Here is a 15,595-nt window from a genome sequence, read left to right on the forward strand (position 1 = left end):
ACATTCCGCACCTTGTGAAAGACACGAAGGTGTTGGCTTAGCTGATTATAGCCACGAAAGCACAAGGGACAGTCGTCCAAAGCCATATCTACTTTTGTTAAAACACTAAAGGATGAATAGCAAAAGGATGAATGCAAGGGACACTGCCCAAGCATTGGTTACTTATATAACTTTTTAGGTCCCATTTGTAGTCTGTTAATACAACTTTGAGTCTAATACATTAGAGAGCACAATTTGCAGTCTATTTCTCATTACACTTCTAGTTTAATAAACTACAAATTTGACTATTCCTTTGATTCACTCACCAGTCTATTTTCCATTCTTTTTCTAGTCTAATAAACTACAAATGGGACTATTCCCTTGGATCACTTACCAGTCTATTTCTCATTCAACTTCTAGTCTAATAAACTACAAATAGTACTATTTCCTTGGTCACCTACCAGTCTATTTCTCATTCATTTTCTAGTCTGATAAACTACAAATATGACTATTTCCTTGATTCAGTTACCAGTCTATTTTTCATACCACCTCTAGTCTAAGAAACTACAAATGGAACTATTTTCTTGGTCACTTACCAGTCTATTTGTCATTCCACTTTTAGTCTAATAAACTGTAAATTACCTTGGTCCCTTACCAGTCTATTTCCCATTCATTTTCTAGTCTAATGACTAATGACATCCACCCCCCTCGCACCTACTCATCCATGCCGGCCAGGGTGCACCCTCCCCGGCTAGAGAAGGCAGCTTGAGTGGGGTGGAAGTCGGAAGAAAATTTTTTTATGAGGCCTAGAGAAAACACTTGTACTGCACTCAGGGCACTCAGGGAATCCATTTTAGTAAGTTTTATCCCATTATACTGTAGAAATATGCATAGAAAAACGTCAGACCAGGGGGCCGTCTATCCGACGACACTAGCCCCATGTCCCTATGACCCCGGAGGTCAAAACGGCCAAAACGGGGCCAAACTGCACCAAACTCAGGACGGAGTAAGACCTCCAGAAGGCCTACCGAACACCGCTGTCCCCCCATCCATAACACCCCGGGGGGCGAATTTATGGCCCCCCACATTTTTGATAGTCAAATGGAAGGAAGAGACCTAGCGACTTGAAACTCGGTGACTTGATAGCCCTCAAAGGGCCCTCTCTGAAGCCACCTCCCACAAGTCGATAGACCCCGGGGGCCAGAGATACGGGCCCGCAAATGCAAAAAGTCCCAAAATTTGACCGGCCATAACTCACCCAAAGAGAGGGGAAAAAACACCAAACTCTGGTCAAAATTAGACCTTTGGGAGCTCTATCCGACGACACTAGCCCCATGTCCCTATGACCCCGGGGGTCCGAGTTACGGCCCCCCAAAATGTGGAATTTGAACCGTTATAACTCAGGAACTGGACCACCCAGGAACTCGAGGATGGTCGCATACGGTAGGCCCCTCGACCCCTAGGGATCCCCCGAATTTAGCAAAAAAATAGTACCGTCCACCCCCCTCGTACCTACTCATCCATGCCGGCCAGGGTGCACGCTCCCTGGCTAGAAAAGGCAGCTCGAGGGGGGTGGAAGTCGGAAGAAATTTTTTTATGAGGCCTAGAGAAAACAGTTGTACTGTACTCGGGGCACTCAGAGGAATCCATTTTTGTAAGTTTTATCCCATAATACTGTAGAATTTGCATAAAAATTAGCGTTGAATTTTGGCACACATGTGCACCACATGTGGTGCGTATCTCACTTTTCATTAAATAGCAACTGTATTTGCAACAAGGAATGAGATCTGCCATGCAGTGGTGTATTGCGAACTTTTTTCCTGATGCGCCCTCCTGGGGTCTTGGACTCTTCCACGAATGATGCACCCACCTGAGGTCTTTCACAGACGAGGTGATGCACCGAATCAGGTTTGTTTGGTTAAAGAGAGTCATCTAAAACCGGCGTTGGGAAGCCCCGGCCCATGAGCTTGGCAGTTTCCAGGCCAGTAACGGAAGGCACCCATCCTTCCTTTCCTGGAGGGGGGCTAACCGTTGGTGTGGACGGTAGAGACGCAAATCATACCTCTGGCTGACCGCCTGGGCCTTCATACTTACCTGGCAGGGGAGACACCATGATCAAGAAGGCGGTTCACCCAGGGCGAGGCTTGCCCATTGCACTCCGGCCATGCTGACCCCTGCGAATTCCCCAAATGCGGGAATCTCGACTGCATAATTTATGGTAGTGGGGGACTGCGTTCGCGCTCTCCCCTGAAATTGTTGGTGAAACAAAGCAGAAGAGGTTTTTTTTGCGTTTTGCGTTTTTTTTTGCGTTTCAGAATGGGGAGTTCTGTCACATGCGAGGTATGTGTTGTGCGCCTGTGAAACAAAGTCAGTTACGCTCTTGAAAAATCGGACCCTGGTGGGTGGTTCAGTTCGAATATAGCACAGACCTTACTTTGAAAGTCGATTGGACTGACTGCAGCCTAGCTGTAGCTGTCTCCATGTTGTTTGGTTGTCCTTTTTCAATTGGTATTAATTTTGTTGTCGCTTACAGCGCCACCGAGTGGCCTGTCGCAGCGCCCTTTTTCACCTGGCCTCTGACTGAGCCCCTGCACAAGTGTGCCGATTTGGGTGAAGGGATCTCATTCCTTCCTGGAGTTATAGCCATTCGAGCCATCTCGGACACGCCACCTTAGCACGTTTTGAGGTCCCCTCGCCAAGGTGAATGGAAATTTCCACTTTTTTGGGATGATTATTGACAGGCAGACTCCAAAGAAGCTTTCTGTGCTGCTTTGGGTGGGACTGGGCCAAATACCTGGCGGCGCTAGGTTGCAAAAGAAGGTTTTCGACAAAATCCCAAATCCCCGAAATTCCATCAGTGCGACGAGCCAATCTGAGACCTGCGTCTGGTTCGGCTCGAGCCAAGGATTCCCATGACATAAGGCACGTGGCTCTGCGACGAACCGTTTGGGAATTACGAGCGATGCAGTACTTTCCGTCGCTGCAGTGCCAGCGTCAGGCCGAGCGTGACGAGGCCCGGTGACGTTGCAGACAGGGGAGGGTACTACCATCCCCCAGCGTTTTTAGGTCCCCCAGACTTACCAAAGCCGAGATGGGCATCGCCGTGTCCGGCTTCCTCCCCGCTGCGTCTTAGCGGCATCGCTTCACGGCCTTTTGGCAAAGATCACATATCTTGTCGGACGGTTGAGACTGCGATCGCCTCTTGGAGGTTTCCTGACTAGAGATCTTTTTATATCTTGAGTCACACAACTTCGAGAGGTACATTGAACTCTGCTGCTTCGGGCTAAAACAAGTTTTAAGGTAAGGTATTTTAATTATTTATTTGGTTATTTATTATTGTATTTATTGTTGTTTTAAGTTTTTAGAATGTTGGTGCCTCCACCATGTCGGCTGCCCCTGCCGGCGTGCGGAGGCACCACAGCGTGCGTTTTTTATTCAGGCAGGTTGAGGGGAAGCTCCTTGGAATGTCCCGTATAGCTGATCCAAAAGACCTTAGCTTTTAGATCTGACGACCTGAATTGTTTGATGACTCTGCCCTTGAACAAAGGATTTGATGTCAGTTTTAAAACCGCTTCCCTGCTTAATGACTTTTGGCAAAGGTTTGATTCAGTTAAAGCCCAGTTCTCCATGTTCACTGTCGAGAAACTTTCTGATAACACACTTAAAACTGTGATTGTAAGGATGTTCAATGAAACAGTGACTGGAGATGATATTTATGTTTGGTTGGGTAGATTTTGCACTGTTCGAGGCCAGCCTGTCAAAGTGTTAGATGAAGATGGCATTTGGACATGCTCCTGGCGAATTCCCATTAAACAATGGGAAGACGCTGGGGGCTACCAGGGCCTGAAACATCTGCCTTCCATGATTGTGCTCGGAGAGAGCAGAGGCTACATACCAAACTCTGCAGGAAGGGTTGCAGGTTTGGTCATCTCGCTGAAGCATGCCAAGAGTTAGTATGTGGGAAGTGTAGAGAAATTGGTCACAGTTTGATTATTGTACCAATTTCAGACGGTGCAATCTTTGTGGAGAAACAAACCACCTCTACAGAGACTGCCCTAAAAGTTTTGCCAACAAGCTCAAAATGGCCGCCCCACATGGGCAACAAACGAATGAACAAAGGAAAGAGGAGGCGGTCCCTGAGGTTTTGGCGGGAATTTCAAATTCCCAGCCGGCCTCAGGGATTGGGCAGGAAGGAGGAAGTGGGACGGCCACAGGGGCGGAGGCAACGGAACAGGAAATGGTCATGGAAGGAGAGGAAAGTGAGGAAAAAACCAATTCCTCACTAGTAACAGTTTCGGATGGGGTGCAGGAATCTACCGGGAGTGAGACAGAGTGTTCACTCCCTAACGCTCAGGTGCAAAAAAGACCTGCGGGGTCTCCTCTGATTGTAACGGACGAGAAAAAATCTAGGGCAGCATATAAGCTTGATAGTATCGATTCGGTAGATCTGGAGCGCATGTGGCCCCTAGAGTCCCCTAATGAGGTATCCTTTTTGCACATTAAGCTAACAGCATCGTCGCCAAAAGAGCCACAAGAGGTTTCCTCTGTGGCCTCTGAAGCGACAGGCATTTGCCCTCCTGATCCCAGCTCGTCTGAGGAAAAGGAAAGGCAAATGCAACAAGATATAACATAATTTTAATCGTATCTTTGTAGGCTTTTTACTGTCTTCTGTTTTAAATGTCTTATACCTTTTTAACCCTACTGCTCATGGCCCTCACCATCTCTACTATCAATGTAAGAAGTGTGAGGTCCACCATTGGAGCACAGAGTATTTTGTCCCTTTTAAAATCTTTTAAGTCAGATTTGTTTTTATTACAAGAGTGTTCTCTGCCCTTTTTAACTAGGTACAAGAAAATGGAGGAGCTATGGTCCGCAGGAGCCTCCATATGGAGCGGATCAAATTTTAACAAAAATGACGGAGTTGCGGTTTTAATTAATAATCCTAACATCTTGGTGAAGGGCAGCACTGTGGTGAGTCAAGGCCGGGCACTTTTAGTAAATCTGACCTTTTTAGACAGGGATTTTAATGTTCTTAATGTATATGGTTTTACGGAAAAGAATGAAAGATATGAGCTTTTAGAAGACTTGCAACCCCACATGCTAGGTAGGGCCCCCCTAATGGTAGCAGGGGATTTTAATTGTGTTTTATCCAAAACAGACAGGAAAAGGGTAGGGGAGGATTTTAGAGTGGACAAAACGTCGGTGTTATTGCAGGGTTTAGTCAGAGATTTTAATTTAGTCGACTGTTTTAAAATTTTGCATCAAAGAGAGGAGGGCTTCACCTGGTTCAGTGGTGATAGTACCAAAGCCTCTCGAATCGACTACGTTTTTACAAGGGACTGCCCGCCGACCGATGCTACATTAACCCCCCTCTTTTTCTCTGATCACATAATGCTGTCTTGCACCCTTTCACTGCCCATGGGTGTGACGGTAGGGGGAGGGCTGTGGAAGCTGAACTGTTCCCTGTTGGAAGACAAGGATATAGTTTTAGAATATAGGGAACAGTTCAGCCAATGGCAGACCCTCCAAGACTTTTACGATACACGTGCACAGTGGTGGGAGATGGTAAAGGACCGGACAAGACAGTTTTTTAGAAAGATAGGGAAAGAAAAGAAGAGTAGGGAAAAGAAATGCATGTTGGGGTTGCAGAAAAGACTACAAAGGTATTTTAATCTTTTAAATAATGGTTTTGATTTTATCGACGAAATTCAGGAAGTAAAAAAAGAAATGTCAGTTTTAGCCAATATAAAAAGTAAAGGGGTCCTTTTAAGAAGTAAAGAGAGAGAAATAAAAAAAGGCGAAAAGTGTACCAGATATTTTTTAAGAAAATAATAACAAGGGGTGGGGGATTAACCAGGGTTAAAACAGGGGATAGGGAGGTTAACACAACAAAAGAGATTTTAGAGGATGTGGAAAAATTTTATGGGGCATTATATAGTTTTAAAAAGGTACACTTTGACACTGCAAAAGAAGTTTTAAATTTTATTGAGGAAAGGGTTGACTGTCAAAATGAGATTTTAACCCAAGATTTTAACATCTTAGAAATCCAAAAAGCACTTGGAGGTTTTAAGAAGGGGAAGTCCCCAGGAGTGGATGGACTTCCCCTAGAGTTTTATCTAACATTTTGGGACATTTTAGGACAAGAGCTTTTGACAGTTTTTAAAGAGTTTGAGACCCTCGACATACTTCCAGACAGTTTTAGAATAGGGATAGTTTCTTTACTTCACAAAAAAGGTGACCGGACTGACTTAAAAAACTGGAGACCCATAACACTTTTAAATTTTGATTATAAACTTTTTAGCAAAATTTTAGCAACACGCATGTCAACGGCTTTAGAGGACGTGATTCACCCGGATCAAGCTTGTTCTGTGCCCGGAAGAAAGATAACAGACAGCCTAGTACTGATCAGAGACGCCATCTGTTATGCGAGAGACAGAAATATTCGGCTAGTAGTCCTAAATTTAGACTTTGAAAAAGCATTTGACCGAGTCTCGCACCAGTACCTTTTTCAGGTACTGCAAAAAATGGGTTTTCCAACAAAGAGGTTTGTAGCCAGGGTGGGACTGCTGTACAAGGGACTAGTCAGCAAATTCCTTGTAAACGGGCATCTTTCCAAAACTGTGAACATACACAGTGGTGTCCATCAGGGATGTCCTTTATCTCCTCTCCTGTATGTGGCTTGTATCGAGCCCATGGCACAGATCTTGAGAAAGGATAAATGGGTCAAAGGACTGGACGTTCCTGGGACGGGTGGACTGACAGCGACTTGTGCCTTATACATGGACGATGTTACTCTTTTAACCACGGACATTTTATCTATACGAAGAGCACTGGACTTGACTGACTGGTACGGTCGGGCCTCGGGCGCCAAACTCAATAGAAACAAGTCTGAGGCCCAGCTCTTCGGGCCGTGGGGGGACGTGGACACAGGAGGACTTTAAAATTTTAGGTGTTAAATTTGATAAAGAGGGTGGAGGACGGGAAAACTGGACTGACTTGCTAGGGAAAGTTAGGAAAAGACTAGGGTTTTGGGGACTAAGACAGTTGACGATTGAAGGTAAAATTTTTATTTTTAAATATGTGATTTTACCTCTGATTTTACTTGTCTGTTCTGTTTTTAGCCCCCCTCGGTGGTTCCTGGTGAAACTGGAGAGGGCGGTGTTTTACTTCCTGTGGGGGTCCAAGTGGGAGTGCCTGAAGAGGGAGACAGTCAAGAAAAGGCCAGAGAACGTTGGAAAAGGCCTCCCAGACCCCCACCTGTTTTTAGGCAGCCGCTTCACCGCCTTGCACATCAGTTATGCCATGACCCCATCCAAAGAAAACAAGACGGCTGCAATGGCGCTATTTTGGATGGGGTCTTACCTAAGAACTTTGAAAATTTTACCAGTAGATTTGAAAACCCCAGTGTCTTTTAACTTGCCTAAAGACTACAGTTTTATAAAAAAGTTTTTAAAGAAATACCTTTTAGAGAGTGAAGATGTCACCATTTAACTAAACACAAGTCTCTCATTTCTGTTGTGCAGGACCGGAAACCGGTGAGTCCAGTTCCGGGCCTCACACTAAGTGAGGCCAAACAAGTTTGGCGGAATGCGGCTCACCCTGCTCTCCAGAACAGGCACAAGGACTTGTCGTGGATGGTGGCTCATGAGATCCTCCCGGTCAGGGCGGTTATGCACTCCAGAGGCATGGCCAAAAACCCCATCTGCCCTCGGTCCGGCTGCAATTCCCCGGAGACCGCCCACCACCTGCTCTGGGACTGCAGCACTGCGCGGGACCTGTGGGCCAAGACCGGCTACCCGTGTATTTCCCGTGCCTACCAGCAGGTGGGGCCCAGTTCGGGTACCAGCTCGCCATCCTTGGCGTGGGCCGGGGCTTGAAGGACTTGACGGCACAGAAATTTACCTCGCTCTGGCTCACCCTCAACGTCATCAAGGATGCCATCTGGGCCACCAGAAACCTGCTGGTGGGGAAGCGCGTTACGGTAACCCTCCATGCATGCGAGCTAAAGGTAACATCAAGGCTGCAGGGGTACCGGACGACGATATTCGGACGGGGGGGCCGGGGTCGCACAGAGAGGGTCCCGGCAGGCACCGACCCTGGCTGCCCGTAGATGCACCCAAACCATTCTGGCTATGGGAACAGCGGGCCAGCGGGCCGGAGGAGAGGGGATCTCCGCTGAGCCCGTAAAGTAGCATCTCATGTCCCTGTTCTGGAGAGTGGGGTGAAGACCGACTTGATGAGGACTCACCCCCGGTCTTGCACAACAGATGTTTTTTTTTATTGGTTTTTATCCAATAAATTGGTTTTTATGGTGTTTTATCAATGAAATTGGTTTTATTAACATGCATATGAGGCTTGTTTGCTTTTTTAAATTTGTATTTTACTTTTGAAACCGATCACACCTTTTAAACACACCTCAAATATGGACTTTTAAAAACAAGCAAAACACTGTGGTTTTAATCAAATGTTTTTTAACAATGATTGTTTCTTTCATTTTACCATGTGTATTTATTATATATAATATGGCTTGTTTTAATGTGTGCTTGAAAAGAAAAATGTGTGTGAAAGTAAAAATGCAAATGGAAAAAATGTAACTGTTGACAATAAAACTTTTTCGAAAGAAAAAAAAATCTGTTCTTATCAGTTTAATATCTGATACGTCCCCCATCCGGGGACTACATATTAAATGGATTTTTAGATCATGGAGCTGGAGCCGGGGCTTGCTCCGTCCACTCCAAGCATCGGCCTGGTATTGCAGTGTCTCCAGGAACGGTGTGCTTTCCCTTTTTGGGGATTGCCGTTTATTGTGTCGAATAGCAGAACAAGGAATGAGATCTGCCATGCTGTGGTTTATTGTGAACTTTTTTCCTGATGCGCCCTCCTGGGGTCTTGGACTCTTCCACGAACGATGCACCCACCTGAGGTCTTTCACAGACGAGGTGATGCATCGAATCAGGTGTGTTTGGTTAAAGAGAGTCATCTAAAACCGGCGTTGGGAAGCACCGGCCCATGAGCTTGGCAGTTTCCAGGCTAGTAACGGAAGGCACCCGTCCTTCCTTTCCTGGAGGGGGGCTAACCATTGGTGTGGACGGTAGAGACGCAAATCATACCTCTGGCTGATCGCCTGGGCCTTCATACTTACCTGGCAAGGGATACACCATGATCAAGAAGGCGGTTCACCCAGGGCGAGGCTTGGCCATTGCACTCCGGCCATGCTGACCCCTGCGAATTCCCCAAATGCGGGAATCTCGACTGCATAATTTATGGTAGTGGGGGACTGCGTTCGCGCTCTCCCCTGAAATTGTTGGTGAAACAAAGGAGAAGAGGTTTTTTCTAGGTTTTTTTTTTTTTTGCATTTCAGAATGGGGAGTTCTATCACATGCGAGGTATGTGTTGTGCGCCTGTGAAACAAAGTCAGTTACGCTCTTGAAAAATCGGACCTTGGTGGGTGGTTCAGTTCGAATATAGCACAGACCTTACTTTGAAAGTCGACTGGACTGACTGCAGCCTAGCTGTAGCTGTCTCCATGTTTTTGATTGTCCTTTTTCAATTGGTATTAATTTTGTTGTCGCTTACAGCGCCACCGAGTGGCCTGTCGCAGTGCCCTTTTTCACCTGGCCTCTGACTGAGCCCCTGCACAGGTGTGCCGATTTGGGTGAAGGGATCTCATTCCTTCCTGGAGTTATAGCCATTCGAGCCATCTCGGACAAGCCACCTTAGCACGTTTTGAGGTCCCCTCGCCAAGGTGAATGGAAATTTCCACTTTTTTGGGATGATTATTGACAGACAGACTCCAGAGAAGCTTTCTGTGCTGCTTTGGGTGGGACTGGGCCAAATACCTGGCGCTAGGTTGCAAAAGAAGGTTTTTGACAAAATCCCAAATACACGAAAATTTTGTCAGAGCGACGAGCCAATCTGAGACCTGCGTCTGGTTCGGCTCGAGCCAAGGATTCCCATGACATAAGGCTCTGTGACGAACCGTTTGGGAGTTACGAGCGATGCCGTACTTTCCGTCGCTGCAGTGCCAGCGTCAGGCCGAGCGTGACGAGTCCCGGTGACGTTGCAGACAGGGGAGGGTACTACCATCCCCCAGCATTTTTAGGTCCCCCAGACTTACCAAAGCCGAGATGGGCATCGCCGTGTCCGGCTTCCTGCCCGCTGCGTCTTAGCGGCATCGCTTCTCGGCCTTTTGGCTAAGATCACGTACCTTGTCAGACGGTTTAGACTGCGATCGCCTCTTGGAGGTTTCCTGACTCGAGATCTTTTTATATCTTGAGTCACACAACTTCGAGAGGTACATTGAACTCTGCTGCTTCGGGCTCCAACACGTTTTAAGGTAAGGTCTTTTAATTATTTATTTGGTTATTTATTATTGTATTTATTGTTGTTTTAAGTTTCTAGGCTGTTGGTGCCTCCATCATGTCGGCTGCCCGTGCCGGCGTGCGGAGGCACCACAGCGTGCGCTTTTGTTTTAAAGAGGTGAATGGCAAGCTCCTAGGGATGTCAAGTCTTGACTTCTCCAGAAAGTCCTTTTTTTTTGGAGCGTCCATTCAGGTATAAGTTTGAGGGCTCGTGTACGTGGGTTAAGGGGACCTGCGCGCTGACCCCAAAAAATTTTTGACGGACGCGGCGTCGATGTCTGCTGGACCGCGCCGGCCCACGGGAGACCCCTGACCGGCGCAGGAGGATCTGGACCCCCGAGGGGCCCCGCGGAAGCCCACCCAGATTTGAGGCCCCTACATGCCATTCAGCACTTCTCCACAGGGTGGCGCACGGAGCAGTACACCTCAGGTTTAAAACAGTGGCATTTACCCGAATGGGGGGTGTACGATTTTTTTGCCCACGAAACCTATATTTGTCCATTTGACCTTTAAAGTTACAGAATGACCACGGAACCGATGCGGACCCCCGTCGGACCCCCAACCCGGGTCCCACGAACCCATTATTTGTCCATTTGACCATTATATTCACACAATGACTGCGGATCATCTGCAGACCCCTTGCGGACCCCCACCCTGGGTCCCACGAACCCCGTATATGTCCATTTGACCATTATATTCACACAATGACTGCGGATCATCTGCGGACCACTTGCGGACCCCCACCCTGGGTCCCACGAACCCACTATTTGTCCATTTGACCATTATGTTCACACAATGACTGCGGATCATCTGCGGACCACTTGCGGACCCCCACCCTGGGTCCCACGAACCCACTATTTGTCCATTTGACCATTATATTCACGGAATGACCACGGATCACATCCGGAACATTTGCGGACATATCCAAAATTGTGGTGAATGTTAACCAAAATGTCACAGACTTTGCCAAGCTGTAACTCCGCCAAAACGGGGCCAAACTGCACCAAACTCGGGTCAGAGTAAGAACTCCAGAAGGCCTACCGAACACCGCTGCCCCGCCATCCATAACACCCCGGGGGCGGAGTTATGGCTCCCCACATTTTTGATAGTCAAATGGAAGGAAGAGTTCTAGCGACTTGAAACTTGGTGACTTGATAGCCCTCGAAGGGCCCTCTCTGAAGCCACCTCCCCCAAGTCGATAGACCCCCGGGGGCCAGAGATATGGACCCGCAAATGCAAAAAGTCCCAAAATTTGACCGGCCATAACTCACTCGGAAAGAAGGGAAACAACACCAAACTCTGGTCAAAATTAGACCTTTGGGAGCTCTATCCGACGACACCAGCCCCATGTTCCTATGACCCCGGGCGTCCGAGTTACGGCCCCCCAAAATGTGGGATTTGAACCGTTATAACTCAGGAACCGGACCACCCAGGAACTCGAGGGTGGTCGCATACGGTAGGTAATTTCAGCCCCGGGGTCCACCGCTTCGCGGAGATATTAGCAAGAAAATAGTACCATCCACCCCCCTCGCACCTACTCATCCATGCCGGCCAGGGTGCACCCTCCCCGGCTAGAGAAGGCAGCTCGAGGGGGGTGGAAGTCGGAAGAAAATTTTTTTTATGAGGCCTAGAGAAAACAGTTGTACTGTACTCAGGGCACTCAGAGGAATCCATTTTTGTAAGTTTTATCCCATAATACTGTAGAAATATGCATAGAAAAAACTGTCGGATTTTGGTTAATTTGCACCACAAATGTTGCAAGTCTTGCAGTATATTAAATAGCAATATTTTTTTATTGTCAGTCTATTTCTCAAATCACTTCTAGTCTAATGAACTACACATGGGGCTATTTCATTTGTCACTTAACAGTTACTTTATTTGAAATCTTCCTAATTCCAATTTATCCATAATGTATTGTAAAATACGTTTTATAAAACAAGAGTGCACACTTTGCAGTGTATTTCTCATTCCACTTTTAGTCCAAACAACTTGAAATGGGACTATTTCCTTGATCACTGACCAGTCAATTTCTCATTCCACTCATAGTCTAATGAACTACCTATGGCACTATTTCATGGATCACTTGCCAGTCTATTTCTCATTAATTTTCTAGTCTAATAAACTACATATGGCACTATTTCCTTGATCACTTGCCAGTGTATTTCTTATTCAAACTTTTAGTCTAATAAGCTACAAAAAGTACTATGTCCTTGGTCACTTACCAGACTATTTCTCATTCCTTTTCTAGTCTAATAAACAATACATTTCACTATTTCAGTCTATTTCTCATTCAACTTCTAGTCTAATAATCAGTTTACCTGGTTATGATGATCGGCCTGAATACATTTGAAATAGAAGTGTATTAATGTGAAAACATATGGCACTATTTCATGGATCACTTGCCAGTCTATTTCTCATTCATTTCATATTCTAATAAACTACATATGGCACTATTTCCTTGATCACTTGCCAGTCTATTTCTTATTCAAAACTTTTAGTCTAATAAACTACAAAAAGTACTGTTTCCTTGGTCACTTACCAGTCTATTTCTCATTCCTTTTCTAGTCTAATAAACAATACATTTCACTATTTCAGTCTATTTCTCATTCAACTTCTAGTTTAATAATCAGTTTAACTGGTGATGATGATCGGCCTGAATAAATTTGAAATAGAAGTGTATTAATGTGAAAACATATGGCACTATTTCATGGATCACTTGCCAGTCTATTTCTCATTAATTTTATAGTCTAATAAACTACATATGGCACTATTTCCTTGATCCCTTGCCAGTCTATTTCTTATTCAAAACTTTTAGTCTAATAAACTACAAAAAGTACTATTTCCTTGGTCACTTACCAGTCTATTTCTCATTCCTTTTCTAGTCTAATAAACAATACATTTCACTATTTCAGTCTATTTCTCATTCAACTTCTAGTCTAATAATCAGTTTAACTGGTTATGATGATCGGCCTGAATACATTTGAAATAGAAGTGTATTTATGTGAAAACATCCTAATTTCAAGTTATTCAAAATATAGTAAAATATGTTTTTATTAAACATTTTATGTATAGAAATACTATATATTTATTATGTATTCATTACATATACCTTTTTATTTACACACACAATATATAAATGTTTAAATTATTTTTATTACATGTAATATATATTTGTGTGTGTGTGTGTGTGTGTGTGTGAGTGTGTGTGAGTGTGTGTAAAGTAATGACACCTTAATTCAATTTCAAATATTTATTGAACTTTTTGTTTTGCAGACATTGTAAAGTCAAAATCAAAAATGCCTCAAAGTTCTGTACAAAAAAACACAATATATAAAAAGTATAATAGGAAACATGCATTATATAAGAAAAATAAAATAAATAAATAAACATGTTCAGAAAGATTCAGAGCAAACTGATATTAACCTTAACTATAACTATTTACAAAAAAAAGAAAAAAGAAAAATGGAACAGGCTATCAAAACAAATAAAAAGATAACCTTACTTTTTTATCGTAGAAATAAAAGGAGTAGAACAATTATCATAAAAAACATCAAAACAAACAATTTAAATAGCTACATAAATTATTTACGGGATTTTTTTTTAAATTTCTCCAGTCTCTTTTTTTACTTGCTGCACCAGCTTTTTAGACGCTATTTCCTGTGGTGATTTAAGTGGGGAGTTCTTCACCATCAGTCTGCGTCTGAGGACCATCTTCATTAATGTGCTTCTTTCCTTATAGAAATAATAAGAAAGGCAGAGTGTTAGTGAACATGTCTACTTGTCACAAACAGTTAAACCAATCCATGGGAAATTGTACTTACTGAAGCAGATTTCCCAGACTTCTGGCCTTCTTCGGCATCGGGAGGGCTGTCGGAGAGCGTTGGGCTGGTGGATGAGGACTTTTCCTCAGCTGGCATCTTGTGGGGTTTTGTCGTCTTTCTTCTCTTGGCACCTTGCTGCCTTGGACTATCAGCTTCCTCACCCACCACAGCTGTATCAAAGAGGCGACGGTGTTCTGCTGCCTGCTTTGCATTAAGGTTGAGGGCATAAAACCTGTCAGCTGTGGTGGTGTCGTGGCACATGAACTGTGCCACTTTGTGCCTATCTTCCGGGCAGTGAGTGTTCTTTGCCTTTTTGGAGAGAGAACAGCATAGGCAAAGAGTTAGAAAAAAACACACCAGAAACTCATAAAGCCGGGACAAGTACAGGAATGCTTACATGGGTGGCGATGGCAGTCCTCACATCAGTAAATGTGGGTGTGCCTGGTAACCCCATGCTCGCCCACGCATCCTGAAAATACTTGTTCAAGTTTTTGCAGGAGCTGGCCTTTGAGGTAAAGAAGAAGTAGTTTGCAACTCGTCCCCCTACCAAGTTGGACCGGAGTGAAAGGAATTCCTCAAACCACCCATACTCCTCCTGGTCCAGGGCCAGCTCGGCTGCACCAAAGGCCTGGTTGGTCTTGTGGGCTGATATCTTTAGAAACAGTGAGAAGTGGCATAAGCTGAGTTTTATTTTAAAGAAAACCATGTGGACAACGAGAGACAGAGAGAAAGAGAACCACTCACATTAATGACAAAGTGGCCTTCTGTAGCTGTCGCACGGGCATCTTCCACCTCTTTAATTGTTACATTTTGCAACACCCCTCCACAGTGACCATAAATGCTGGCCCAGTAAGTGGTGAGGTGTCCATAAAAAGACCATTGGTCCTTTTTCTCAGGACTAGTCTTCAGACGATCTTCACAGAAAAAAAGAGAAGCATAAAGGATCACATTGATCGCCAAATAATGAGAGGAGAAAGGATTCAAAAACTTACCCAGAATCTCAGAAATAATTTTTTTGGCAGAGTCCCGGCAAGCTCGCAGTGTGGCTTTAGGGATCAGGCGGGCCTCCTTGGCTTGTTTTACAGCCAGCTCGTGGACTGCCACGCTGCGCTTTACTGGGCGGGTCAAGTTCTGGATTTCCCTCCTAATCCCAATGAAAGCCACACGGGAGAGCCGGCATGTGGGCGGCGGGGTCTCATTAAGATATTTGAGGAACTGTGCCACATTTTTTAGGTAATGGTGCACAGTTGGCTCTGCAATGTTGCATTTCTTTAAAAAAGACAGCCAGGACCGGACCTTTGCCCTGTTGTCCAAAAACATCAAGCTGGCCAGATTGGTCTGGCCAGCTGACATGTATGAAATAAAAATTTTTATTCTAAAAATCTTTGAGGACACATTATTTATTAATTTCGGAGTGGGGTTGATGCCCTCCCA

General features: G+C 45.0%; 2 non-coding genes and 1 pseudogene across 2 annotated transcripts; all 3 read left to right on the forward strand.

The window, feature by feature from the left end:
* Nucleotides 1-2,065: 2,065 nt before the first annotated feature.
* Nucleotides 2,066-2,229, forward strand: LOC132134107 (U1 spliceosomal RNA). The gene has a single exon (XR_009429371.1). It is a non-coding gene; the product is annotated as a U1 spliceosomal RNA (small nuclear RNA).
* A 6,355-nt stretch (nucleotides 2,230-8,584) lies between these two features.
* Nucleotides 8,585-8,762, forward strand: LOC132134066 (U2 spliceosomal RNA; annotated as a pseudogene).
* Nucleotides 8,763-9,113: 351 nt separating this feature from the next.
* Nucleotides 9,114-9,277, forward strand: LOC132134127 (U1 spliceosomal RNA). The gene has a single exon (XR_009429391.1). It is a non-coding gene; the product is annotated as a U1 spliceosomal RNA (small nuclear RNA).
* Nucleotides 9,278-15,595: the final 6,318 nt, after the last annotated feature.

Source organism: Carassius carassius, unplaced genomic scaffold (genome assembly GCF_963082965.1).
Source record: "Carassius carassius unplaced genomic scaffold, fCarCar2.1 SCAFFOLD_66, whole genome shotgun sequence".
NCBI classification, from domain to species: domain Eukaryota; kingdom Metazoa; phylum Chordata; class Actinopteri; order Cypriniformes; family Cyprinidae; genus Carassius; species Carassius carassius.